Source organism: Bufo bufo, chromosome 3 (assembly GCF_905171765.1).
Source record: "Bufo bufo chromosome 3, aBufBuf1.1, whole genome shotgun sequence".
Classification (NCBI taxonomy): Eukaryota; Metazoa; Chordata; class Amphibia; order Anura; family Bufonidae; genus Bufo; species Bufo bufo.
Window position 1 is genome coordinate 111,108,425 of NC_053391.1, and position 13,776 is coordinate 111,122,200.

Below are 13,776 nucleotides of genomic sequence, written 5' to 3' on the forward strand. Positions count from 1 at the left end.
GCGGTGATACCTAATATGTGTAGTTTTTTTTATGGGAAAAAGCAATTTATTTTTTTAATTTTACATTTTTATTTATTTATTTATTTTTACTTTTATTATTTTTACTTTTTTTTTTATCAAGTCCCTCTTGGATCTTGAAGATACAGTGGGGCTGATGGCTGTACTATACTTTGCAATGCTCTTGCATTGCAAAGTATAATACAATCAGATGCCCTGTAGGTGGCAACAGTGGATGCTTTTGCAAAGCGTCCGGTTGCCATGGCAACCATCGGGCGCTGCAATCGCACCGCGGCAGCCCCGATGGTGGAGAGAGGGAGCCCCATCCCTCTATTAACCCCATGGATGCCACTGCCGCGGCATCTATGGGGTTACAGCAGAGTGTCAGCATAGAGCTGACACTCTCTGCTGATGGCGGCGGCTCAGGAATGGAGCCGCCGCCATCACACACAGCAGGGGGACCGCACGGCATGGGGGCAGCGCTGGAAAGGGGGGGGGTGTCACGGCAACCATTGAGGGAAGTGATGCATCACGAAATGGGGGAAGGAGGAATGTATGGGGCGGGGAGGGGGCGGACCGCATCAGGGCAGGAGGCAGGAGATAAGAGCCTGAAACTGGCATTTTTTGACTGCCGCGCTCCGATTGGTTAGTCTGCACCAATCGGATCGATTGCCGGCAAGGGGCCACTCTGATTGGTCCCTTGCCGGCATTACTGAACTGTATGCTGTCCGTGACAGCAGCAGGGCAGGGACGGAAGCTTTAATCCAAGCGCTTTGCAGCGCTTGGATTAAAGAGCTGCCATGACGTCTATACACGTGGTAGCTGCACGGGGTATGTGCAGCTATCACGTATATATACAGATTGCGGTCGTTAAGGGGTTAATCATGGCCCCAATTCCGAAAACCAACAAAATAGAACCGGAGTCCGATTCCATTATTCCTAGCTGAAGTATTCAGGCGACCCGGCCGGCTTTGAACACTGTAATTTTTTTCAATAGTCAGCTAAGCAGCAGGCCCTCAACCATAATGTTTTAGAGGGCTAGCTCAGCAGCAGGCCCTCACATATAATTTTTTAGAGGGTCAGCTCACCAGCAGGCCCTCACCTAGAATCTTTTAAAGGGTCAGCTCACCAGCAGGCCCTCATCTAATTATACCTAATAGGTAATTTGCGCGCATGCTGCCTTGCTTGGAAGTGGTAGCCGTAGCCGTTTCTCATGCTCCCTCTCTGGAATCAAACCCTGATTCCCTGTTACCCATGGTCACCGTGCTTCGTGCTGAAAATAACATCGAAAGTTGATAGGGCAGACATCCGAATGGGGACGTCATGGGGACGTGCGATCGGGCCCAGGTTAACTAGAGTCACCAAAGCGAAAGCAGGCCACCGCCCATAATGTTTTAGCTGGTTAGATCAGCAGGCCCTTGCTCCTAATATTTTCGAGAGTCACCAGCAGGCCATCAATCATAATTTTTAAAGGGTGTGTATGATGCCCTCCTTTATGTGTTTTTAAGAGTGTATCGGAGTGCCTCTTCCTTGTAATTTTTGGCATCACTTGCACTTTATATACAAGTAAATATACAGGAAAGAATGTTCCCTAACAATTTTTCCTATAAAATCGATTTTATCTTCGGTTTTGTGCGTATTATTGCCAGTCTGTAAGAGTGGCGTACTACTCTGACAACATCGTTCTCAGCAGTGACCTGGGAGTCCAAGATGCATCCAGACATCCTCCCCATGCTGTTCCCAAACCATTTCGGTGGTGTTTCTATCAATTTCTGACTTTTTCCTATGAACCAGGCACCCTCCCCTCTTCAGAGCAGGGGGTGCCTGGTTTAATGCTCGGGTTCTCCCATTGACTTCCATTGTGCTCGGGTACTCGGTAGAGCACCCGAGCATCCCGATATGTTCGGCCCGAGCCCCCGAGCACTATGGTGCTCGATCAACACTAGACGTCATACATCACCACGCATGGGATTACTGGCGAGATCTTCATTCAAGATGGTGATGGTCAGCCTGTCGCTAGAAAATGGAGGAAGTAAGTAGGATTTGTTTTCTTTACACTATTTAAGGTTAAATCAATTTGCTTCCATGAAGCACGAGAAAATTTGGCTTCACGGTGAATTGAATTTATCCTGAAATTCGGATCGAATTCCACTTCATTGAATTTGATTTGCTCAACTCTAGTCATCAATATTAGATTGTCAGGGGTCTGACTCCTCTGCTGACCAGCTGTTTGAAGAGAAGGCAGTGTTCATGCTCAGTGTTCATTGGCAAGCAAGTGTAATTACAGCTTCTCCATTCCATTCACTTCCGTGGTACAGAGTAGTTACACTCCGTCCCATTCAAGTGAATGGGTGGGAGCAGTACAGCTGCTCTGCCGCTGCAATGTAGACTGTGAGCACGTAAACATTGAAGAGAACGCAATGCCCACCTGAGAGCTGCATTCTCTTCAAACAGCTGATATTGATGACCTATCCTGAGGATATTAGCGTGCACATGCGCTGGCTTTTTAAAAGTCGGGGAGCGCACATGCACAGGCAGGATGAGGATAGCAGGCCACATTCTCCAATGCTGGTGAAAGAACCGGATTCTGGCTGTTGGACCTGCTGCAGGTGTGCAGAGGAGGGTCAGTACTACTGACTCAGTATGTCCTGTCACCAGATCCCAAAGAGCAGAAGCATAGTAGGGGATGCGGAGCCCGTGCCCGCTCTGGATAGCGGGACGGCATGGTGTTCCACTATCACAGGCACCAAATAGACTTCTATAATGTATTATAAAATACAGTGCATGTGAATATATTTGTAAAGAGAACATGATTCCGTGTCATAGCATTAGATCCATAACTGAAGGCTTTAATCATTAGGATGTTTAAGTGGATGTCCAGTAAAGTGGTCCTCTGATATCTCAGATGCGTGTCAGCAGGCCATATTGGATGAGCTGTGATCTTGAACCACAGCTAATTTCCTGAATGCAAGAGCTGTGTCTCTACACAGACCCAGTTGACACCGCTCAGAAATCTTTTTTCAAAATGAATGTCATCGAATAAATGACAGTTTCCTGTATATCACATTACCAGTATCAGAAATCTTTGATCAGCGCCAGTTGTGTTCGAGTTTTCTCTGTCGTTTCATTTTGGAAATCAGTGGTGGTTTGAGGTCACGGGCTTCACCAATGTGATCTTCTCATATGTATCCTAAGTATCCACAATGGAGGTCACATTATTATTTTATTAGCCTATATTCATCCCCTGGAGAAAGCCTGACCTTCAACCATTTACAGGAAATGAGTGACTGGTCTTGTGAGAGGCAGTGTTTGTCCCCTTATGAAAATGTGTGAATGAGCACAGCTCCAGTTTTATGATATGTTTCTGGAATGATGGCAGGCTATCGATATAGAAATGGGGTAGTGATGACAACATGCTTTTTATGTGACACAAAGATAATGTATCTATGAGAACCTGTTGACATATAATATCAGTTGTTGTGCTGATGATTTCTATTATATGTTGTGATAGGGTGAACATAAAAGTGTATGGTAAAGTTCTGGAAGGGGTGTATATCCCACCCAGCTTCCTCAACTGGGTGAGGTAAATAAAATCCAGAAGGTTAAAATGGTCTCAGCAATGTGTAGGTTGCTGAGACAGTTTTGTTAAGTTTATGGGCTGGATTTTATTGGACTGTCCACCCCATTCCGGGGCAGGTTTTCCCCTAGCCTGAGGGATCCCCAGCTGAAGGCAGCTGGGATCGTTAAGGGGTAATAAAGCACAGTCCAAGCTGGGGAGAGTGATGCCTGGAGAAAGTCTGGGAAGATGGCTGCCCTGCTGGCTAGAGAAGCTGTGTTCTCTGTGTGACCTGTGTTCAATAGATGAGCTAGGATCTTCACTGTATTAGCCAGAGCCCAGACGGGCAGGTGTTTATTTTGGTTTGGTTTATGTTTTGTGGTGCTGGACCTTCACCTTACCCAGTGAGTTATAACTGGGTCTGCCTGTATTGCCGGAGTGTTATAAATAAAGCAACGTTTGGACTTTAACCCTGTGGTCTGCACGAGAATCTGTCATCACCGCTCTGCCTGAGGGTGTAACCCCTTACAATGTTTATATACATATAATTTATACACATTTTTTTATTAAGAAGGCCAAATCCTAATGACTTCAGAAACTCTGCAGCAAAATTGGAACACTTCTGGTGTAAAAGTCACAAACACCACATGTGCAACATTTTTACTCTCATTTGCAGCAAATTGTCATTTTTATGTGCAGATTTTTAGTGCAGATTTCTCCCCTTGCAATGCAGAGTGAGATCGTAGCAAAACCACGTCAAAATAAATAAAATAAAAAATCCACAAGTAACATGCAGATTTTAGTGGCGATTTGGTGCAGAAAGGCAAAGAAATTTGTGCAGGAATTCTGTAAATACACATCCATGTGCAGAAGCCCTTCAAGCTTCAAGCTGACATGCAAATTAGCGCAGACAGAGGATAAAAGATCTTTTTCTGACCTTATGCAGCATAGGATTGCAGGATGAAAAGTATGATTAGTATCACACTGCAGGCTACCCTGAGGTACTGCTGGCGGGTTTACATGCATTTAGGAGGTGACAGGTTCCCTTTAAACATTTACCATATGAGGACCTTCTCAAGATGGCTCTTCTGCCAGTTCTCTGAGGCCAAAACTGCTTTTCCTCACTTCCCATAGACACTTGCTGTAGCCAGCAGCTCCCTGCCAGCCAATCAGATTGAATTACTGAGAGACACGCCTCCTCACTCTGAAGCCTAATGCAGGCATGCAGTGTAAAGAACCGCCCATCTGTCTTCTGTTTATACTAAAAGGAAGACAGACAAGCCCTAGCAACGGTCTTTTAAGGGAGCAGTGGAAAGGGACATTAATGAAAGCTGTTATTATAAGGTAATTACAGATCTTTTGACAATCATTGACAGACTAACTCAGGTATACATACATGCCTAGCTCTAAGAAACTAGCAAATAAAAAAAAAATATATATGACAGTTACCCTTTAACAAACATATTGTATATGAGGATCTAAGAGCACTATGATGATGATATTTTTACTGTACAATGGATTCACTTTAATAGTTGGCCTTTGTTAAATAAAAAAGATTGCTGGGCTTTTTTCTAGGGCATATAAATTGGATGTTTTCAACGTACCTTTTGGTAAGGTCAAGCGAACACTAAATTAGGATTATTATTTATTATTAAACGCCATTCATTCCATAGTGCTGTACATATAAAAAAAAGACTGCAAATATATAATATAAAAAAAAGTACAATAAGTATGAATAAGACGAGTTGCAAACTGGAGACTGAAGGAGAGAGGACCCTGCCTGCGAAGGCTTACAGTCTAGAAAGGATGGGGACAACATACCATCCAAAATATTATTATATCCTTGGGGATTTATAATCCACATTGAACAGAGATCCATGGCTTTATTGTCTTGTGTGTTACATAAAAAGGGGAATGTATAGTGTGAATTGTGGGATTGTCTCCAGAAGTAAATTCTGCACACATCAACGAAATACCCCCAGACCGACATTCCTTTCATCCAAATCTAAAATCTATGCTATACTGTGACCACAGCCAATAGGAAAACAATTATATAGTAAATTGACCAATACATTTCAACAATTTCTATATTATATTATAGTTACAAAGATGTAGATTGATTGCACCCAAAAAATAGAAATTTCTACATAATCAGTACAATTGTAAGCCGTGTACCGGGGTGGGCCCCCAAGGATACAGTGAAGTCACGAACGAGGAAAGCAACCCCAACACCAGCTTCTGCCAAAACAAAATTTTACTTAAATGTGGCAATAAACACAACTACAAATCCTGGGAACATACAATAAATTTACGAAGGCTGAGACCCTTGTGCTGCACAGCATGGCGCCCTCTGATAGATGCAGGAGGAAAGTGCAGTAATTTACCTACTGGCGGGCACAACTAAACTGCCACACCTTAGCTGTTATTAGCCTAAAAGAACAAGAACCACTGTATGGGTGTGTGGTACGGTCTAGCCTGCGGTGCAGCACTACAGCTTAAAATCTTACAAAGCTCTACAGTATTCCCCCTCCCATAACTAGTCCTGTAGCACATGCCTGAGTATTCCTTCTGAGCAAAACGCCAGCCTGGCTTGAGTTTGTGGGAATTTTATCAGATCTCCAATGCGAAATGTCACTTTAAGTTATGGAGTCCTTGCAATGAACAGTAGTAACACTTGTGGCCTGACACAAACAGAGACCCTAACTAATTAACTGCAGGCCTGGTCTCATTCTCTAGGCGCCAACACTGTAATGAGTTGCATGCACGATCTTACCGACCCGGGTCTTCTCTGCATCCTCTGGTGACTCTGAACAGAACATATGCCTCTCCAACAAGCATGCGGTACCGCAGTGTATGTAGCTTTGCTCCTCAGCTCTCATCAGCGTTCCTGGAAGCAATCCTCATTCCTCTAGACAGGATCAGGGTCTTGAACACAATCAGCTTCACTTAGCTGCAGCTCTGGTCACTGAGGGGTGCCCTCACACCTGGATGCTGTTGGACTCTCTGCTCACACACAGTTCCTCAGTCTCAGCTTTCTCTAAGATGGCTGCTTCCTTTTCCTTCTCCAGGCTCTGAAACCCCACCTCTCATGAATATAAAAATATATGCAGTCTGTTAGCTGTGTTTTGGAAACAGAGAATGAGAGCTGTTACCCCATCTTACACAATCTTCAGGTTACTTCATCTGACCCTAATCTGTGCTATTTATTCATAGGTGCCTGGCTCTTTATGGCAGGCTATGTTGATATCTCTGCCATGGTGCCTGTTTATAACAGAAACTGAGATACATTGCTGAAACCATTATATTATGGATACTAGTGTTGATCGAGCACCGTGGTGCCCGGGGGCTCGGACCGAACACATGACGATATTCGGGTGCTTGACTGAGCACCCGAGTATAATGGAAGCCAATAGGAGAACCCGAGCATTAAACCAGGTACCCCCTCCTCTGAAGAGGGGAGGGTGCCTGGTTCATAAGAAAATGTCAGAAATTGTTGGTAACACCACCAAAATGGTTCTTTAACAGCATGGGGAGGATGTATGGATAGATCTTGGACTCGCTGGTTGCTGCTGGGAACGTATAGTACGCCACTTTTACATAATGACAATACTACGCAGGAAACCAAGGGGAAAAAAAAAACGATTTTAGAGGAAAAATTAATTGAAAACATTCTTTCCTGAATATTTACTTATATATTATATCTTATATCTTATATCTTTATTTACGTATATAAAGAGCAAGTGCTGCTCAAAATTACAAGGAAGAGGCACTCTGATACCCCCTTAGTCACACATAAAGGAGGGCATCATACACACCCTTTAAAAATTATGATTGATGGCCTGCTGGTGACCCTCGAAAACGTTAGGAGCAAGGGCCTGCTGATCTGACCATCTAAAACATTATGGGCTGTGGCCTGCTGTCGCTTTGGTGACTCCAGTTAACCTGGGGCGACGATCCATTCGGATGTCTGGTCTATCAACTTTCGATGTAGTTGTCAGCTGAAAACCATTGTAAACTACGGGTAACGGGGAATCATTGCTTGATTCCGGAGAGGGAGCCTGAGAAACGGCTACCACATCCAAGGAAGGTAAGCGGGTGGCACGCAAATCACACAATCCCACCTCATGGAGGTAGTGACGATAAATAACAATACAGGACTCTTAAGATGCCCTGTTATTGGAATGAGTAATAAAAAATTACAGGGAATGTCACTGCGGTATAAGGATATCACATTTGGATAAGGAAACATTTTACAGGAGAGGCCCTGCTGTCGCTTTGTTGACTCTAGATAACTTCTGCCTGATCGCACGTCCCCGTGACGTCCACCATCCATTTGGATATCTTACCTATCAACTTTTGATGTAACAGTCAGCTCAAAAGCATTGTAACTACGGTAACTACGGCTACCACATCCAAGCAAGGCAGCATGCGCGCAAATTACCTATTAGGTATAATTAGCTGAGGGCCTGCAGGTGAGCTGACCTTTTAAAAGATTTGAGTTGTGGGCCTGCTGGTGAGCTGAGGTTAAACCGACAAACCCAACGTGATTTTGATGACTGCATTAATCTGCAGGTGACCGTCATACAGCTCTACAGATTTGTTTCCATCTGCATTTTTCTCAACAATCTGTGGCCTCAGTCTTTTTTCCAGACTCTGTCATTGTGCCACTAGGTGGCCTCCCCATGCTGCCATCTCCACACCATGTCACCTTGCCACTCATTTCTATCACCATGCTGCTGATGATGCTGCTTAAAAGGCCTTAAACTGATCACCAGGCCCACAATTTAGTTAAGGTTTTTGAGTCGATAAACCCAACTTTCTTTTGTGGGCTGCATCAGTGGCGTAGCTAAAAATGACTGGGCCCCACAGTAAATTTTTGAATAGGGCTCAATCCCACAGTAATTTTTTAGCGACCCTTCCTTTCATGCTGCCCCCATTCCTGTGGCTAGTAAAGATCGCTCTCTCAGACCAGGGCCAGCAGCTGTTCCATCCGTTTTATACACTGTCTATACTGTCACTGTATATAATTTCATTGTGTAAAACTGTTGAGGGGGCCCTGACCAAATCCTTTAGTCCTCCTCCTCCTGGATGGGCCCCTTCTGGGTCAGGGCCCCAAAGCTGCAGCTTCCCCTGCTTCCCCTATACAGGGAGTGCAGAATTATTAGGCAAATGAGTATTTTGACCACATCATCCTCTTTATGCATGTTGTCTTACTCCAAGCTGTATAGGCTCGAAAGCCTACTACCAATTAAGCATATTAGGTGATGTGCATCTCTGTAATGAGAAGGGGTGTGGTCTAATGACATCAACACCCTATATCAGGTGTGCATAATTATTAGGCAACCTTTCCTTTGGCAAAATGGGTCAAAAGAAGGACTTGACAGGCTCAGAAAAGTCAAAAATAGTGAGATATCTTGCAGAGGGATGCAGCACTCTTAAAATTGCAAAGCTTCTGAAGCGTGATCATCGAACAATCAAGCGTTTCATTCAAAATAGTCAACCGGGTCGCAAGAAGCGTGTGGAAAAACCAAGGCGTAAAATAACTGCCCATGAACTGAGAAAAGTCAAGCGTGCAGCTGCCAAGATGCCACTTGCCACCAGTTTGGCCATATTTCAGAGCTGCAACATCACTGGAGTGCCCAAAAGCACAAGGTGTGCAATACTCAGAGACATGGCCAAGGTAAGAAAGGCTGAAAGACGACCACCACTAAACAAGACACACAAGCTGAAACGTCAAGACTGGGCCAAGAAATATCTCAAGACTGATTTTTCTAAGGTTTTATGGACTGATGAAATGAGAGTGAGTCTTGATGGGCCAGATGGATGGGCCCGTGGCTGCATTGGTAAAGGGCAGAGACTCAGACGCCAGCAAGGTGGAGGTGGAGTACTGGTTTGGGCTGGTATCATCAAAGATGAGCTTGTGGGGCCTTTTCGGGTTGAGGATGGAGTCAAGCTCAACTCCCAGTACTACTGCCAGTTTCTGGAAGACACCTTCTTCAAGCAGTGGTACAGGAAGAAGTCTGCATCCTTCAAGAAAAACATGATTTTCATGCAGGACAATGCTCCATCACACGCGTCCAAGTACTCCACAGCGTGGCTGGCAAGAAAGGGTATAAAAGAAGAAAATCTAATGACATGGCCTCCTTGTTCACCTGATCTGAACCCCATTGAGAACCTGTGGTCCATCATCAAATGTGAGATTTACAAGGAGGGAAAACAGTACACCTCTCGGAACAGTGTCTGGGAGGCTGTGGTTGCTGCTGCACGCAATGTTGATGGTGAACAGATCAAAACACTGACCGAATCCATGGATGGCAGGCTTTTGAGTGTCCTTGCAAAGAAAGGTGGCTATATTGGTCACTGATTTGTTTTTGTTTTGTTTTTGAATGTCAGAAATGTATATTTGTGAATGTTGAGATGTTATATTGGTTTCACTGGTAAAAATAAATAATTGAAATGGGTATATATTTGTTTTTTGTTAAGTTGCCTAATAATTATGCACAGTAATAGTCACCTGCACACACAGATATCCCCCTAAAATAGCTAAAACTAAAAACAAACTAAAAACTACTTCCAAAAATATTCAGCTTTGATATTAATGAGGTTTTTGGGTTCATTGAGAACATGGTTGTTGTTCAATAATAAAATTAATCCTCAAAAATACAACTTGCCTAATAATTCTGCACTCCCTGTAGCTATGGACTTGGTCTGCATTAATCTGCAGGTGACTGTCATACAGCTCCACAGATTTGTTTCCATCTGCATCTTTCTAAACAATCTGTGGCCTCAGTCTTTTATCCAGACTCAGTCATTGTGCCACTATGTGGCCTCCTCATACTGCCATCTCCACAGTATGTCACCTTGCCACTCATTTTTATCACCATGCTGCTGGTGATGATGCTGCTTAAAAGGCTTTAAAGTGATCACCAGGCCCACAATCTAATTAAAGTTTTAAGCACAAAACCAAAGAAAAAAATTGATTTTATAGGAAAAATTGATTGAAAACATTCTTTCCTGTAGATTTGCTTGTATATAAAGTGCAAGTGCTGCCAAAGATTACAAGGAAGAGGCACTCCGATACAACTTGTATATCACATAAAGGAGGGCCTCATTCACATTGAGTTGCGGGCCTGCATTTGAGCTGACCCTGTAAAAGATTTGAGTTGTGGGCCTGCAGGTGAGCTGAACCTGTTAAAGATTTGATTTGCAGGCCTGCAGTTGAGCTGACCCTGTAAAATATTTTAGGTTTTGGCCTGTAGGTGAGCTGACATTGTAAAAGATTTGAGTTGTGGGCCTGCAGGTGAGCTGATCCTACAAAAGATTATATGTGAGGGCCTGCTGGTGAGCGGACCCTGTAAAAAATTATATTCGAAGACCATATATGCGAGGGCATTATATGTGACGAATAAGCAATGCATCTTGATATGACGGAACAGGAGCAGGAGGAAGAGAAAAGTAAGATTTAACCATATACCCTTGTTTGTGGTGGAAGGGGTGCATGGGAATACAGTCTATTAACTACATTAAAAACAACACATGTAAAGTGCCTTTGTGTTCATCAGCATTCCTCTGATGCAGTTATGGCCAATCCAGGCCTTGTTCCTTTTTATATGAGTCAACCTGTCAGCATTTTCAGTTGACATGCAGATACGCCTATCTGTTATAATGCCGCCAGCAGCACTAAATACACGCTCAGACAAAATGCTGGCGGCAGGGCAGGTCAGCACCTCCAAAGCGTAGAGCGCCAGTTCGTGCCACGTGTTCAGCTTGGACACCCAGTAGTTGTAAGGCACTGAGGGATCATTGAGGACACTGACACGGTCTGCTATGTACTCCTTCACCATCTTCCAAAATGTTTCTCTCCTTGTGCCAGTAGGCTGCACATCAGGGTCAGGGTGCTGGCGGGGTGTCATGAAACTGTCCCAGGCTTCAGAGAGTGTTGCATTGCCTCTGTTGGAACTGCTGTGTTTTCCCCTTGTCTCCCCTCCTCGGTTGGCCAAGGAAGTGCGGACTCTGCCGCCAGCGTTGTCAGATGGAACATTTTGGAGCAATTTTTCAACAAGGATCTTCTGGTATTGCACTGTTTTGCTTGTCCTCTCCACCAGAGGAATGAGAGATGAGAAGTACTCTTTGTAGCGGGGGTCGAGAAGGGTGAACAACCAGTAATCCGTGTTGTTTAAAATACGTATAACGCGCGGGTTGCGGGAAAGGCAGCCTAACATGAAGTCAGCCATGTGTACCAGAGTGCCAACAGGCGAGACTTCGCTGTCGTCATCAGGAGGATCACTCCCAATCTTCCCCACCTCTTCCTCCTCTTCTGCCCACCCACGCAGACAGATGGAATTAAACTTCCATGGGTACTACCCTCTGTAGCTGAGGCAACCGTCTCCTGCTCCTCCTCCTCCTCTTCAGCCTCCAATTTACGCTGAGAAGACAAACTGAGGGTGGTCTGGCTATCATCAACCTGTGTAATGTCTTCCACCATTTCCACCTCTTCCACATGCAAAGCGTCGTCCTTAATTGTGAGCAGCGAGCGTTTGAGAAGACACAGAAGTGGGATGGTGACGCTGATAATAGCGTTATCGCTGCTCACATCTGTGTTGATTCCTCAAAGTTGCGTAAACCTCACAGAGATCAGACATCCATGCCCACTCCTCGCTTGTGAATAGCAAAAGCTTACTAAAAAGTTGACGACCATGTTGCAGCTGGTATTCCACAACTGCCCTCTGCTGCTCACAAAGCCTGGCCAACATGTAGAACTTGGAGTTCCAGCGCGTGCTCACGTAGCACAACAGCTGGTGAGCTGGCAATTTCAAGTGCCGCTGCAGCGTTGACAGACCGGCTGAAGCTGTCGGTGATTTGCGGAAATGTGCACACACGCAATGCACCTTCACCAGTAGCTCAGGCAAATTGGGGTATGTTTTTAGAAACCACTGAACCACAAGGTTAAATACGTGGGCAAGGCATGGGACGTGTCTAAGGTTTCCCAACTCTAAAGCCGCCACAAAGTTACGGCCATTATCCGACACAACCATGCCTGGTTCTAGGTTGAGTGGCGATAGCCACAGCTCAGTCTGGTCTTTTATCCCCTGCCACAGCTCTGTGCTGTTTGTCACCTAGTCAGATCAGCTTCCCCACTGCAGTGCTACACTGCTTTCAGCTACCGCCTGATGACTGACTAGTGCTGCACGTGGATAATTCGGAGGTGGAGGTGGAGGAGGAGAAGTGGGGGTTGGAGCCACTAACGTAGGTGGTAGTGGAAACCCTGATGGAATTGGGGCCTGCAATCCTTGGCATCGGTAGCACCTGTGCCATCCAAGGGTACGAGTGGCTCCCGGCCTCCACAACATTCACCCAGTGTGCCGTCAGGGAAATCTAGCGTCCCTGGCCGAAAGCACTTGTCCATGTGTCCGTGGTTAAGTGGACCTTCCCAGTAACTGCGTTGGTCAGGGCACGTGTGATGTTAAGGGACACATGTTGGTGTCAGGCTGGCATGACACACCTTGAAAAATAGTGGCGGCTGGGGACTGCGTAACGATGGACGGCCGCCGACATCAGGTTGTGGAAGGCCTCAGTGTCCACAAGCCTAAATGGCAACATTTCCAGGGCCAGTAATTTGGAAAGCTGCACATTTAGTGCTATGGTCTGTGGGTGGGTGGGTGGCTGGGTATTTGCACTTGCATTCAAATGCCGGGGCTAATGACATTTGGATGCTGTGGACAGGGAAGTAGATGTGGTCACTGATGGTGCTTGCGAAGGTCCTGGTGCAGGGCAGGAGGCATCCGGGCCTGCGTCTTGAACAGGGGATTGGCCAGCACGTAACACAGGGGAAGAGGAGGCAGTGGTGTGACCCGCAGACACAGATTAAGGACCCAGACGTTCGGCGCACCTATTAGGGTGCTTTGATGCCATGTGGCTGATCATGCTGGTGGTGGTAAGGTTGCTAGTGTTCATGCCCCAGCTCATTTTGGTGTGTCACAGGTTGCAAACTACTATTCTTTTGTCGTTCGCACTTTCTTCAAAAAAGCGCCATACTGCCAAACACCTACTCTTTGGCAAGGGAGATTTACGCAAGGGGGTGCTCCATGGAACAGTTGCCGGCCTGTTCGGTGGTGCCCGCCTCCTACCTTTTGCCACCCCACTTCCTCTTCCAGCCTGTTGCAGTGCTGCAGATCCCTCCCTCTCTGTACTGCTCTCATCGTTTCTACTTGTTGCCACCTTCC

At 45.5% G+C, this 13,776-nt stretch overlaps 1 non-coding gene across 1 annotated transcript; it reads right to left on the reverse strand.

The window, feature by feature from the left end:
- Positions 1 to 361: 361 nt before the first annotated feature.
- LOC120996862 lies at positions 362 to 447 on the reverse strand. Its single transcript, XR_005777960.1, has one exon. It is a non-coding gene; the product is annotated as a small nucleolar RNA SNORD71 (small nucleolar RNA).
- Positions 448 to 13,776: the final 13,329 nt, after the last annotated feature.